This window comes from Oncorhynchus mykiss, chromosome 7, assembly GCF_057628025.1.
Source record: "Oncorhynchus mykiss isolate SJ-2025 chromosome 7, ASM5762802v1, whole genome shotgun sequence".
NCBI lineage: Eukaryota > Metazoa > Chordata > Actinopteri > Salmoniformes > Salmonidae > Oncorhynchus > Oncorhynchus mykiss.
Genome location: NC_143028.1, coordinates 78149262 through 78162075, shown reverse-complemented (window position 1 = coordinate 78162075; position 12814 = coordinate 78149262). Strand labels below are relative to the sequence as shown.

General features: G+C 43.4%; 1 pseudogene across 1 annotated transcript in view; it reads right to left on the bottom strand.

The window, feature by feature from the left end:
• Positions 1-238: 238 nt before the first annotated feature.
• The window catches only part of LOC110529053 (uncharacterized), a 37236-nt pseudogene continuing 24660 nt past the window's right edge, over positions 239-12814 (bottom strand). The window contains exon 2 of the transcript XR_016497505.1: positions 239-1930. The product of XR_016497505.1 is annotated as an uncharacterized LOC110529053 (transcript). The remainder of the gene's footprint in view (positions 1931-12814) is intronic.

Here is a 12814-nt window from a genome sequence, read left to right as displayed (position 1 = left end):
AAATGATGTTATATTTTTAGGTTTAAAACTTATTCATGCAGTCCTGTGTGTGTGTTTGTGTATGTGTACAGTATATTTGACAGTTCACAGATGGTTCCATCCTTCATAATACCTTACATTAATATGAAAACTGACTGACTATGGACATTAGTCAACAATCAGCGTGACCGGCTAGCATTATCTCACCCTTGCACTCAGACCATCTTCTAAGTGCTCAAGATTATTTGGTTTTCACAGCTTTTTATTGTGTTTTCACTTCAATTTCATCAATAGTTTATTGAGGACAGATTCTTTATATTTTTATTTTTACACTCTGCACAGATTAGCAATTCAAATCAATCAATAAAAAGGACAAGCAGGGTTCAGAAATGACAAACAAAAATGGACGGAGACAATTACACAATTAGATATCAATGATAATATCAATGGCATATGTAATCAATACGAAACAGGATGAAAAATCCCATAGATAATAATCCATTAACAATAAGCAGAGGATGGGCATGTAAGAACCCGGCTAAACACAATGGACAAAAGCACGTACCAGTAAAAAGTTGTGTGCTTTAAATTGCTGATGTATGTACCTCCCAGGGTGGAGTGCGGGCCTTTTCACCCCCAGATTTCTCCAGCATGAATCGGGCCTGGACCCCAGGAGACATGGGCATACTAGACCTGTACACATAGACGTCATACTCAGGTATATCTTTCCAATCTGAGCGGCTTTCCTCAGAAAACTTCACAGCCCATTGCCATTGGTAGGTATTATATTCATTGGTGTTGTTTTTTTCTGAAGAGTAAAACCCAACCCAGGAGTTATTAAACTTCTCCTTCCAGTCAGTGAAGGACTTTTTCACATACAGGCGAGCGCAGGCCTTTCCATCCTTTACGAAGAGCTGCAGACTGGCGTTAGAGGCTTATAGCCGCTAATATAAACAGGAATCTCTCTGTTGGCATCATGAATCTCAGGACTCCTATGTATTTCCTCCCCAGATGTGTTGTAAATCCCGTATAATACAAATGAAGCCTGGCCTGGTGACCAGGGTTGAGGGGTACTGAGGTGTCAAAGGACCCAGAGGCACCCTATGACTGAGGAAAAGTCTAGCATGTCCATACTGTCATTGTTCTTATAAAGTGCCCAAATCACACCCTTGTCAAATAGCCTCCTGGGGATACCACTGAAGGTGATCCTGGCACCTCCTCTATTTGTGGTTTTCACCTCAAGCTTTATCGATTTAGTTTCATCATCCTGCATGTGATGCTGGCTTTCCATGGTAATAAACACTTGCTGTATAAATGAGACCTTGGGACGTGCCAAGTACAATGCAATTGCCAAAAGAAGTGCCAGCCCAGGTGTGTGTGTCCAGATGTTCTCCACACTGTTGTCGTTGATCTTGAGGCTGAAACTGACAGGGTATGTATTGTCTGGATCATAGACACTTCCTCTGTTTTCATTTGGCGGGTAATGCTGTGTGATGTAGACCTCATCTACAATTAACTGATTGGATCCTTCCTCCCTAACTCTGATAATGACTCTGTCTCTGTTTCTCTCAGGTATCCATGAGTTGTAGAAGCTTTGAGTGACATAATCAGGAAGTGCCGTAGTGCCATTATAGTTGTAATTTCCATCAATATTCCCTAATGAGTAGTAACTACCACTTTCAGAGGGCAGAAAAGGTAATGGGCGGGGTCTGTCAGCGTTTCCATAGAAATTAAAGCCATAGTCTCCCCTAGTTGGGTTGAAATTGAGTCTCATGTTGCCGTTGTTGTCAGTGTGAATGTTGTTGGCTAGCCAGTGGAGCAGCATCAGGCCATGTCGAGGAAAAGTGTGGCCAAACTCTATGCCCCTGAGGTCATGTATTGAAATAAGGGTTTGTTTGATATTGGATACTGAAGCCAGAGACATAAACAGGATGAAACAACCTAGGAAGCCCTTTCAACCCATGGCCAACCTAAGACAAAGAGTAAGACAAACATTTGCTCTTTAGTAAAAAATGTTTTTTTTTTAAAGACAACTGGACACATTAATTCAGAAATAGATGCCCATTTCTAGTGGTTGGCAATAAGTTAAATGTTTTCAGCATCCAAAAAACAAAATATTGCCCGTGAACAGCAATGACAGGGGTTCACAGGATGACAGAAAAGACAAAAGATCAGATGATAACAAAGCAAGCACTCTATCATGTAGGAATGATCTTCCTTTACATGCAATCAGTGAAAGCATTGCCATGTTTACCTCTCAATGTGATTTTCTGGATTTTTTTTTCTCATTTTGTCTGTCATAGTTGAAGTGTACCTATGATGAAAATTACAGCCCTCTCTCATCTTTTTAAGTGGGAGAACTTGCACAATTGGTTGCTGACTAAATATTTTTTTGCCCCACTGTAGGTCTGTAGCAGTTTGGGTCAAGAGTTTCCCCCCCCTTTGAAGAGGGGGATGACCGCAGCTGCTTTCCAATCTTTGGGAATCTCAGACGTCACGAAAGAGAGGTTGAACAGGCTAGCAATAGGGGTGGCAACAATTTCGGCAGATCATTTTAGAAAGAAAGAGTCCAGATTGTCTAGCCCGGCTGATTTGTAGGGGTCCAGATTTTGCAGCTCTTTCAGAACATCAGCTGACTGGATTTGGGAGAAGGCGAAATGGGGAAGGCTTGGGCCGAGGTGCTGTAGGGGTGCAGTGTTGTTGACCGGGGTAGCCAGGTGGAAAGCATGGCCAGCCGTAGAAAAATGCTTATTGAAATTCTCAATTATAGTGGATTTATCAGTGGGGACAGTGTTTCCTATATTCAGTGCAGTGGGCAGCTGGCAGTAGGTGTTCTTATTCTCCATGGACTTTACAGTGTCCCATAACTTTTTTGAGTTTGTGTTGCAGGAAGCAAATTTCTGCTTGAAAAAGCTAGCCTTGGCTTTTCTAACTGCCTGTGTATATTGGCTTCTAGCTTTCCTGAAAAGTTACATATCACGGGGGCTGTTCGATGCTAATGCAGAACGCCATAGGATGTTTTTGTGTTGGTTAAGGGCAGTCAGGTCTGGAGAGAACCAAGGGCTATATCTGTTCCTGGTTCAACATTTTTTGAATGGGGCATCAACATCCTTCCAGAATACCCCGTCCAGGTCAATTAGAAAGGCCTGCTTGCTGAAGTGTTTCAGGGAGCGTTTAACAGTAATGAGTGGAGGTCGTTTGACCACTGACCCATTATGGATGCAGGCAATGAGGCAGTGATCGCTGAGATCTTGGTTGAAAACAGCAGAGGTGTATTTAGAGGGCAAGTTGGTTAGGATGATATCTATGAGGGTGCCCATGTTTTCGGCTTTAGGGTGGTACCTGGTAGGTTCATTGATAATTTGTGTGAGATTGATGGCTGGGGTGTTAAACATGTTCCAGTTTAGGTCGCCTAGCAACACAAGCTATGAAGATAAATGGGGGGCAATCAATTCACATATGATGTCCAGAGCACAGCTGGGGGCAGAGGGTGGTCTACAGCAGGCGGCAACGGTGAGAGACTTGTTTTTAGAGAGGTGTATTTTTAAAAGTAGAAGTTCAAATTGTTTGGGTACAGACCTGGATAGTAGGACAGAACTCTGCAGGCTATCTTTGCAGTAGATTGCAACACCGCCCCCTTTGGCCGTTCCGTCTTGTCTGAAAATGTTGTAGTTAGGGATGAAAATGGTGGTCTTCCTAAGCCAGGATTCAGACATGGCTAGAACATCCGGGTTGGCAGAGTGTGCTAAAGCAGTGAATAAAACAAACTTAGGGAGGAGGCTTCTAATGTTAACATGCTTGAGACCAAGGCTGTTACGGTTACAGAAGTCATCAAAAGAGAGCGCCTGGGGGATAGGAGTGGAGCTAGGCACTGCAGGTCCTGGATTCACCTCTACATCACCAGAGGAACAGAGGAGGAGTAGGATAAGGGTACGGCTAAACGCTATGAGAATTGATCGTCTAGAACAGAGAGTAAAAGGAGGTTTCTGGGGGCGATAAAATAGCTTCCAGGTATAATGTACAGACAAAGGTATGGTCGGATGTGAATACAGTGGAGGTAAACCTAGGTATTGAGTGATGATGAGAGAGATATTGTCTCTAGAAACATCATTGAAACCAGGTGATGTCATCGCATGTGTGGGTGGTGGAACTGAAAGGTTGGATAAGTTATAGTGATCAGGGCTAGAGGCTCTACAGTGTAATAAGCCAATAAACACTAACCAGAACAGCAAATGACAAGGCATATTGACATTAAGCAGAGGCATGCTTAGTCGAGTGATCATAAGGGTCCAGTGAGTAGTGAGGTGTGTTGGGGTCACGGCGATTCAGACAGCTAGCCGGGCCATCGGTAGCAAGCTAGCATAGAATGGAGGTCTGTTTTTAGCCACCTCGTGCGTTTCCGTCGGTAGATTAGTGGGGTTCCGTGTGGTAGAGGGGATCAATCCAATTGGCAAAATATATAGTTATAGTTACCCAAGAAAAAATGTCCGATAGACCTATTCAGATAGCAGCCGATAAGACAACTAATGATTAGCGGGCCACCGATGGGCGTTCAGGTAACGTCGCGACGGAGGGGCCAGTTGAATAACGTCGGTAGTCCAGTCGTGAAGGCCCAGTGGGGCTCCGCATTGGCCGCAAAACGGGTCCGGATAGGTGATTGTATCCCAGGAGTGGCTGATGGAACTCTTCAGCTGGCTAGCTCCGGAATAATTGATGTTTGCTCCAGGATCGACGTAAGCCAATAGTCACACGGATAGCAGCTAGCTAGCTGCGAGATACAGGTGTAAATGTCCAGAGCTTGTGGTTGAAATCCGGGGATAAGGAGAGAAAAATAGGGCCGGTATGTTCTGGTCTGACTTGCGTTGTACAAAACTGGCGATATATTTTCGTGATAAAGGATAGCTGATGACCACAAACCGTGGTTGGCTGAATACTAAAGTTAGCCAGTAAACTTGCTAGCTTCTGGCTAGCTTCAGGCTTGCTTCTGGTTAGTTTCTGGTTAGCTTCTGGCTAGCTTCTGGCTAGCTTCTGGTTAGCTTCTGGTTAGCTTCTATTGTGCATTTCAGATTTGAGGTAAATAATACTGCCGGTTGCAGAAGAGTGTTTTGAAGTTGAGTTTTTGGAAAAGAAAATATGTAAAAGATATGCGAAGAAAGGTGTAAATATATATATATATATATATATATATATATATATATATATACGGGACACGAAAATACGAGGACAAAGGACGCCTGACTGCTATGCCATCTTGGGAGACAAGATGGCTGCATCACCGCTTGGTATGGCAAACGCACCGCTCTTGACCACAAAGCGCTACAGACGTGGTGCTGACAGCCCAGTACATCACCAGGGTCGAGCTCCCTGCCATCCAGGACCACTATATCAGGCGGTGTCGGAGGAAAGCCCAAAAAATTGCCAAAGACTCCAGCCACCCAAGTCATAGACCCTACGCTCTTCTCAATTTACATCAATAACATAGCTCAGGCAGGAAGTTCTCTCATCCATTTACATGCAGATGATACGGTCTTATACTCAGCTGGCCCGTACCGGGGTTTTGTGTTAAAAGCTCTACAGCAAAGCTTTCTTAGTGTCCAACAAGCTTTCTCTACTGAACACTACCAAAACAAAGGTAATGTGATTCCTACCTCTGAGGGTTTAGAGCTGGGTTTCCCTTTGTAGTCCTTAATAGTTTGCAAGCCCTGCCACATCGGATGAGCATCAGAGCCGGTGCAGTAGGATTCAATCTTAGTCCTGTATTGATGCTTTGCCTGTTTGATGGTTCGTCTGAGGGCATAGCGGGATTTCTTATAAGCGTCCGGATTTGTGTCCCACTCCTTGAAAGCGGCAGCTCTAACCTTTAGCTCGGTGCGGATGTTGCCTGTAATCCATGGCTTTTGGTTGGGATACGTACGTACGGTCAATCGACCACATCGATGTACTTATTGATGAAGCCGATGACGCATCCGCGTCATCTGACCACTTCCATTTTGAGCCAGTCTCTGGTACTTCTTACTTCTTGTGTAAGCCGGAATCAGGAGGATGGAATTACGGTCAGATTTGCCAAATGGAGGGCGAGTGAGAGCTTTGTACGCATCTATGTGTGTGGAGTAAAGGTGGTCTAGAGTTTTTTCCCTCTGTTGCACATGTGACATGCTGTGTGTGGAGTAAAGGTGGTCTAGAGTTTTTTTTTTTGACATGCTGGTAGAAATTAGGTTAAACATATTTAAGTTTGCCTGCATTATATTCCCCGCCACTACGACATCACACCTGGCCAGACCCACCTGCCTACACCCTCATCTTCAGCTCCACATCACTCTCCACCACCTTGCCTCAAACTTCACCATTTTTTTTCACTCCGTCACCCACGCACTTTCAACATTTAGATAAGAAGCATCTGACCTTTCCCATTGAATACTTGGCTTCTCAACAAGAACTTGTTTGGCGGAATCTGTTGTGTTATGTGACGTTGTGGTGAAAATCCACCGATCTCAGGAAAGATGGATGGTGAACACTGCCCCTACACAAAATGCAAATGTAGGTTCAAATAGTCATACAGTCAATCACAGATAAACCCATAGCTCATACACTTAATCTAACAGTCAAATACCGAAAAATTGGCCAATGCATTTGTTCAATCTAGATTAGACGATTGGACTCTCCAACTGCTCAGTCTCTATTATTAAAATCCTACAACTTGTCCAAAACACTGCAGCTGGGATTTTAACCAACACTAGAATCCCTCCAGTTTTATCTGCACTAGGCTGGTTGCCTGTGAAGTATCAGTCTGATTTTTAAGATCTTACACTTAACTTTTAAAGTACTGCATGACCTTGCCCCCTCTTATCTGACAGACATGCTTGTTCCATACAACCCAGTAAGGGTGCTCCACTCCCAAGGAGCTGGTCTGCCTGCCAGTGTCGGTCGGTGACGTTTATGATGATGGAGGACACTATGTTTTTCATGAGAATGGCCTTAATTCTATTACAGCATGTTGGACGACTGTCATTCATATTCCATTCACCCAGTTTAATGTAACATAGATAGGTTTAGGCTACTACTGTACATTTTCCCTTTACGCATCATGAGGTTGCTACAACCTAGCCTATGAATGAAAGTTTACAATGTAGGCACAAACAGGTTGAGAGAATCATTTGAATTGACAGACAGTGACACATTCATACTGCCTTGCTCACTCTTGCCTGCATCTAGTCAATCTACGGTGTAATAATTAGTCCAACAGTTGCAAACGATAGTTTCAATTGGACAAATTTCAGGTATGTTTATCCCCGTTTTGTTCCGTTTGCTTCTGTAAACTCTAGGGGCAGTATTTCATTTTTGGATGAAAAACGTTACCGTTTTAAACAAGATATTTTGTCACGAAAAGATCCTCGACTATGCATATAATTGACAGCTTTGGAAAGAAAACACTATGACGTTTCCAAATCTGCAAAGATATTATCTGTGAGTGCCACAGAACTGATGTTACAGGTGAATCCAAGATGAAATTTCAAACAGGAAATGCCTCAGATTTTGGAGGCGCTGTGTTCCAATGTCTCCTTATATGGCTGTGAATGCGCAATGAATGAGCCTACACTTTCTGTCGTTTCCTCACGGAGTTTGCAGCATTTTGACGTATGTGTAGGCATATCATTGGAAAATTGACCATAAGAGACTACATTTACCAGGTGCCCGCTTGGTGTCCTCCGTCGAAATTGGTGCGCAATCTCCAGCTGCAGGCATTTTTCCATGTCGTTCAGAGGAGGAACCAAACTTCCACGAGTGATATATCATCGAATAGATATGTGAAAAACACCTTGAGGATTGATTCTAAACAAAGTTTGCCTTGTTTCTGTCGATATTATGGAGTTAATTTGGAAAAATGTTTGGCTTTATAATGACTGGATTTTCGGGTTTTTTTCTTAACCAAACTTGATGAACAAAACGGAGCGATTTCTACTACACAAATAATATTTTTGGAAAAACTGAACATTTGCTATCTAACTGAGAGTCTCCCCATTGAAAACATCCGAAGTTCTTCAAAGGTAAATTATTTTATTTGAATGCTTTTCTTGTTTTTGTGAAAATGTTGCGTGCTGAATGCTAGGCTTAATGCTATGCTAGCTATCAATACTCTTACACAAATGCTTGTGTAGCTATGGTTGAAAAGCATTTTTAGAAAATCTGAGATGACAGTGTTGTTAACAAAAGGCTAAGCTTGTGAGCTAATATATTTATTTCATTTCATTTGCGATTTTCATGAATAGTTAACGTTGCGTTATGGTAATCAGCTTGAGGCTATGATTACGCTCCCGGATACGTATTTTTTTCTTAGCCAAACGTGATGAAAAAAACGGAGCGATTTCTCCTACAAAAATAATATTTTTGGAAAAACTGAACATTTGCTATCTAACTGAGAGTCTCCCCATTGAAAACATCCGAAGTTCTTCAAAGGTAAATTATTTTATTTGAATGCTTTTCTTGTTTTTGTGAAAATGTTGCGTGCTGAATGCTAGGCTTAATGCTATGCTAGCTATCAATACTCTTACACAAATGCTTGTGTATCTATGGTTGAAAAGCATATTTTGAAAATCTGAGATGACAGTGTTGTTAACAAAAGGCTAAGCTTGTGAGCCAATATATTTATTTCATTTCATTTGCGATTTTCATGAATAGTTAACGTTGCGTTATGGTAATGAGCTTGAGGCTATAATTACGCTCCCGGATACGGGTTTGCTCGTCGCAACAGGTTAATAAGAAACATTTTCAACAGAATTGGCAGAATGAATACACCCCTGATCACGCGTAAACACAGGTCACTTTCATCACTGTATTCCTTGTCACATCTATGCACTCTCCGTTCTCTCACCTTTTCCCTTCCTTTGTGGACTTCAATGCACAACACATCAGATGTATGTGACCAGGCGAAAAAACCTTTCCAAGCCAAACCATGTCATAACCGCTACACACGGCCTATATCGTTGTCACCATATTAGCTAAACCATTCGTCATAGTCATTATTGTCAAGAGAACAATACGTAGCAGTTTAGCACTTACACCGGTGGGCCCTAATTGCAATAAATTAGTAAAACCAAAAGCTTACCTTGACTTGGAAGAGTTCCAGTGTTGTGTTGGATAGTCATAGCCAGCTAGCCAGCTAACAACATACAGGAACTCAAGTCCTTTTTTTCACCTGACCTACAATTCCTTACAATCAAATGCCGACGGCATTATCTAAGAAGAGGATTCTCTTAGATTATAATCACAACCGTGTATATCCCCCCCCCCAAGCAGACACCTTGACGGACTTGAATGAACTTCATTGGACTCTATGTAAACTGGAAACCACATATCCTGAGTCTGCATTTATTGTAACTGGGTATTTTAACAAGGCTAATCTGAAAACAACGGTCCCTTAATTTGATCAGCATATCGAATGCACGTCCCGGACTTGCAAAATTCTGGATCATTGCTACACTAACTTCCACGGCGCATACAAAGCCCGCCCTCGCCCTACTTTCGGCAAATCTGACTATGACTTATTTGGTTGCTCCCAGCCTATAGACAAAAACTAAAACAGGAAACTCTCGTGCTCAGGTCTGTTCAACGCTGGTCCGACCAATCTGATTCCACACTTCAAGATTGCTTCGATCACGTGGACTGGGATATGTTCCGGATAGCGTCGGACAGCAACATTGATGTATACGCTGACTAGGTGAGCGAGTTTATTAGCAAGTGCATCGGTGATGTTGTACCCACGGTGACTATTAAAACCTTCCCCAACCAGAAACTGTGGATTTATGTCAGCATTCACACCAAACTGAAAGCGCAAACCACTGCTTTAAATCATGGCCGAAACATGACCGAATATAAAACAGTGTAGCTATTCCATCCGCAGAGTCACAAATAAACGGCTCAGACACAAGACGCATGTGGCAGGGTCTACAGTCAATCACGGATTACAAAAAGAAAACCAGCCCCGTCGCAGACACCAATGTCTTGCTCCCAGACAAACGAAATACGTTCTTTGTTCGCTTTGAGGACAATACAGTGCCACTGACACGTCCCGCTACCAAAACCTGCTTCACTGCAGCCAACGTGATTAAAACATTTAACCCTGTTTACCCTCACAAGGCTGCCGGCCCAGATGGCATCCCTAGCCACGTCCTCAGAGCATGCGCAGACCAGATGGCTGGTGTGTTTACGGACACATTCAATCAATCCATATCCCAGTCTGCTGTTCCCACAGGCTTCAAGAGAGCCACCATTGTTCCTGTTCCCAAGAAAGCTAAGGTAACTGAGTTAAATGACTCTCGTCCCGTAGCACTCACTTCCGTCATCATGAAGTACTTTGAGAGACTAGCCAAGGATCATATCACCACCACCCTACCTGACACCCTAGACCCAATCCAGATCCACAGACAACGCAATTGCAACCACACTGCACACTGCCCTAACCCATCTGGACAAGAGGAATATCTATGTAAGAATGCTGTTCATCGACTACAGCTCAGCATTTAACACCATAGTACCCTCCAAACTTGCCATTAAGACCCTGGGTCTCGACCCCGCCCTGTGCAACTGGGTCCTGGACTTAGACGGGCCACCCCCAGGTAATGAGGGTAAGAAACAACATCTCCACCCCGCTGATCCACAACACTGGGGCCCCACAAGGATGCGTTCTTTAGCCCTCTCTTGTACACCCTGTTCATCCATGACTGCGTGGCCATGCACGCCTCCAACTCCATCATCAAGTTTGCAGATGGCACTAAAGTGGTAGGCCTGAATACGAACAACGACGACACGGCCTACAGGGAGGAGGTGAGGGCCCTCGGAGTGTGGTGTCAGTAAAATAACCTCACACTCAACGTCAACAAAACAAAGGAGCTGATCGTGGACTTCAGGAAACAGCAGAGGGAGCACCCCCCCTATCCACATAGTCGGGACAGTAGTGGAGAAGGTGGAAAGAATCAAGATCCTCGGCGTACACATCACGGACAAACTGAAATTGTCCACCCACACAGACAGAGTGGTAAAGAAGGTGCAACAGGACCTCTTCAACCTCAGGAGGCTGAATAAATGAATTACTTTACACTTGTGTGTATAAGGTAGTTGTTGTGAAATTGTAAGATTACTTGTTAGATATTACTGAACTGTCGGAGCAAGAAGGACAAGCATTTCGCTACACTCTTATTAATAATCAGAATATTTATATACATTCTTAGTTTTTAGTTTTACAGTCTATTTCTGGCACCTGTGCTGCCAGACTTTTACCATAAATTAACAGGATTTTTTTGTGTATAACCCCTTACATGTAACCTAATATTATATTAACTGTAGATCTATAACCTCTCACGTTTTTAAATCTGATTTTACTACTTGCGTCAGTTACTTGATGTTTAATATACTTCCATGTAGTCATGGCTCACATGGGGACTGTGAAGAGACCTTTCGTGACATGTGTTGTGGGGTATGCATGGGTGTCAGAGCTGTGTGCTAGTAGGTTAGACAGACAGCTCAGTGCATTCAACATGCCAATACCTCTCATAAAAAAAGTAGTAAACCTGTCACGCCACCTGAGGCGTGGGTACCTGTCGAGTCAGCTGTGGTGCTGGAACCCGACGATCTGTTTAAGGTATGAGGCTGAGGCAGGGAAGCCTGGCGATCTGTTTGAGGTATGAGGCTGTGGCATGAGGCTGAGTCAGGGAAGCCTGGCGATCTGTTTGAGGTATGAGAGCTTGTAGCAGTTCCAGGACCCAACGTCATTACTATGACTCAAATAATAAAATGTTAAAAACACTCCCTGATGCTTCAGGTGATGTGTTATTCTGTAACGATTGCGTTGAGAGTCGGGAAGCAAGTTCAGGGAGTGTTTTAATAAATAAAATGAAAAACACAAACGCACCGACATGAAAACAGAGTAAATAACACCTGAGGAAAGAACCAAGGGGAGTGACAGATATAGGGAAGATAGTCAAGGGGGTGATGGAGTCCTGAGGCACAGAGATGATGGTGACCTAGAGGCCGGAGAGGGAGTATATGTGACATATGGGCAGTGTGTGTCACGGCTGAAAAGGCTGCATTTCATACCATAATCAACTGCGTTAAATCTAAAACCAGCATCTGGTCTTAAAAATATCCCGATCAGCGCTGTCTGAAAATAGCACTTTAGATCATGTTTTTAAGGACACACCTCAAATATTTCCACCCCGCCCATCTGAGAGCAAGCGAGCTCATATAAGACAGGTAAATTGCCGAACCTGGCGTTAGGGCTGGAAAATGTCAGTGTGATTGAAACCAGAATTGAAGTTGGTAAACGAGAGCGGTTTGTGGAGCTTGTGATGAGGGTGCTTAAAAGCCACACTTCTTCATGTTAAGCATTTCAGCCGCACTCTTAAGGAATGGACGAAGCAGTGTGATGGCATGTTGAAGTTGGCAAGCCAGCGGGGCTTGTAGAGCTTGTCATGATGATACTTAAAGCCACAATCCTTATTTTTGTGAATACCTTCCAAGACTGGGCCACAAACCAAAACGTTAGCAATGGAGCAAATTGAACTTGATATACTAAAATCAAATCAATCAAAAGTATTTATAATGCCCTTCTTACATCAGCTGATGTCACAAAGTGCTGTACAGAAACCCAGCCTAAAACCCCAAACAGCAAGACATTGCAGGTATAGAAGCACGATGGCTAGGAAAACCTCCCTAGAAGGGCCAGAACCTAGGAAGAAACCTAGAGAGGAACCAGGCTATGAGGGGTGGCCAGTCCTCTTCCGGCTGTGCCGGGTGGAGATTATAACAGAACATGGCCAAGATGTTCAAATGTTCATAGATG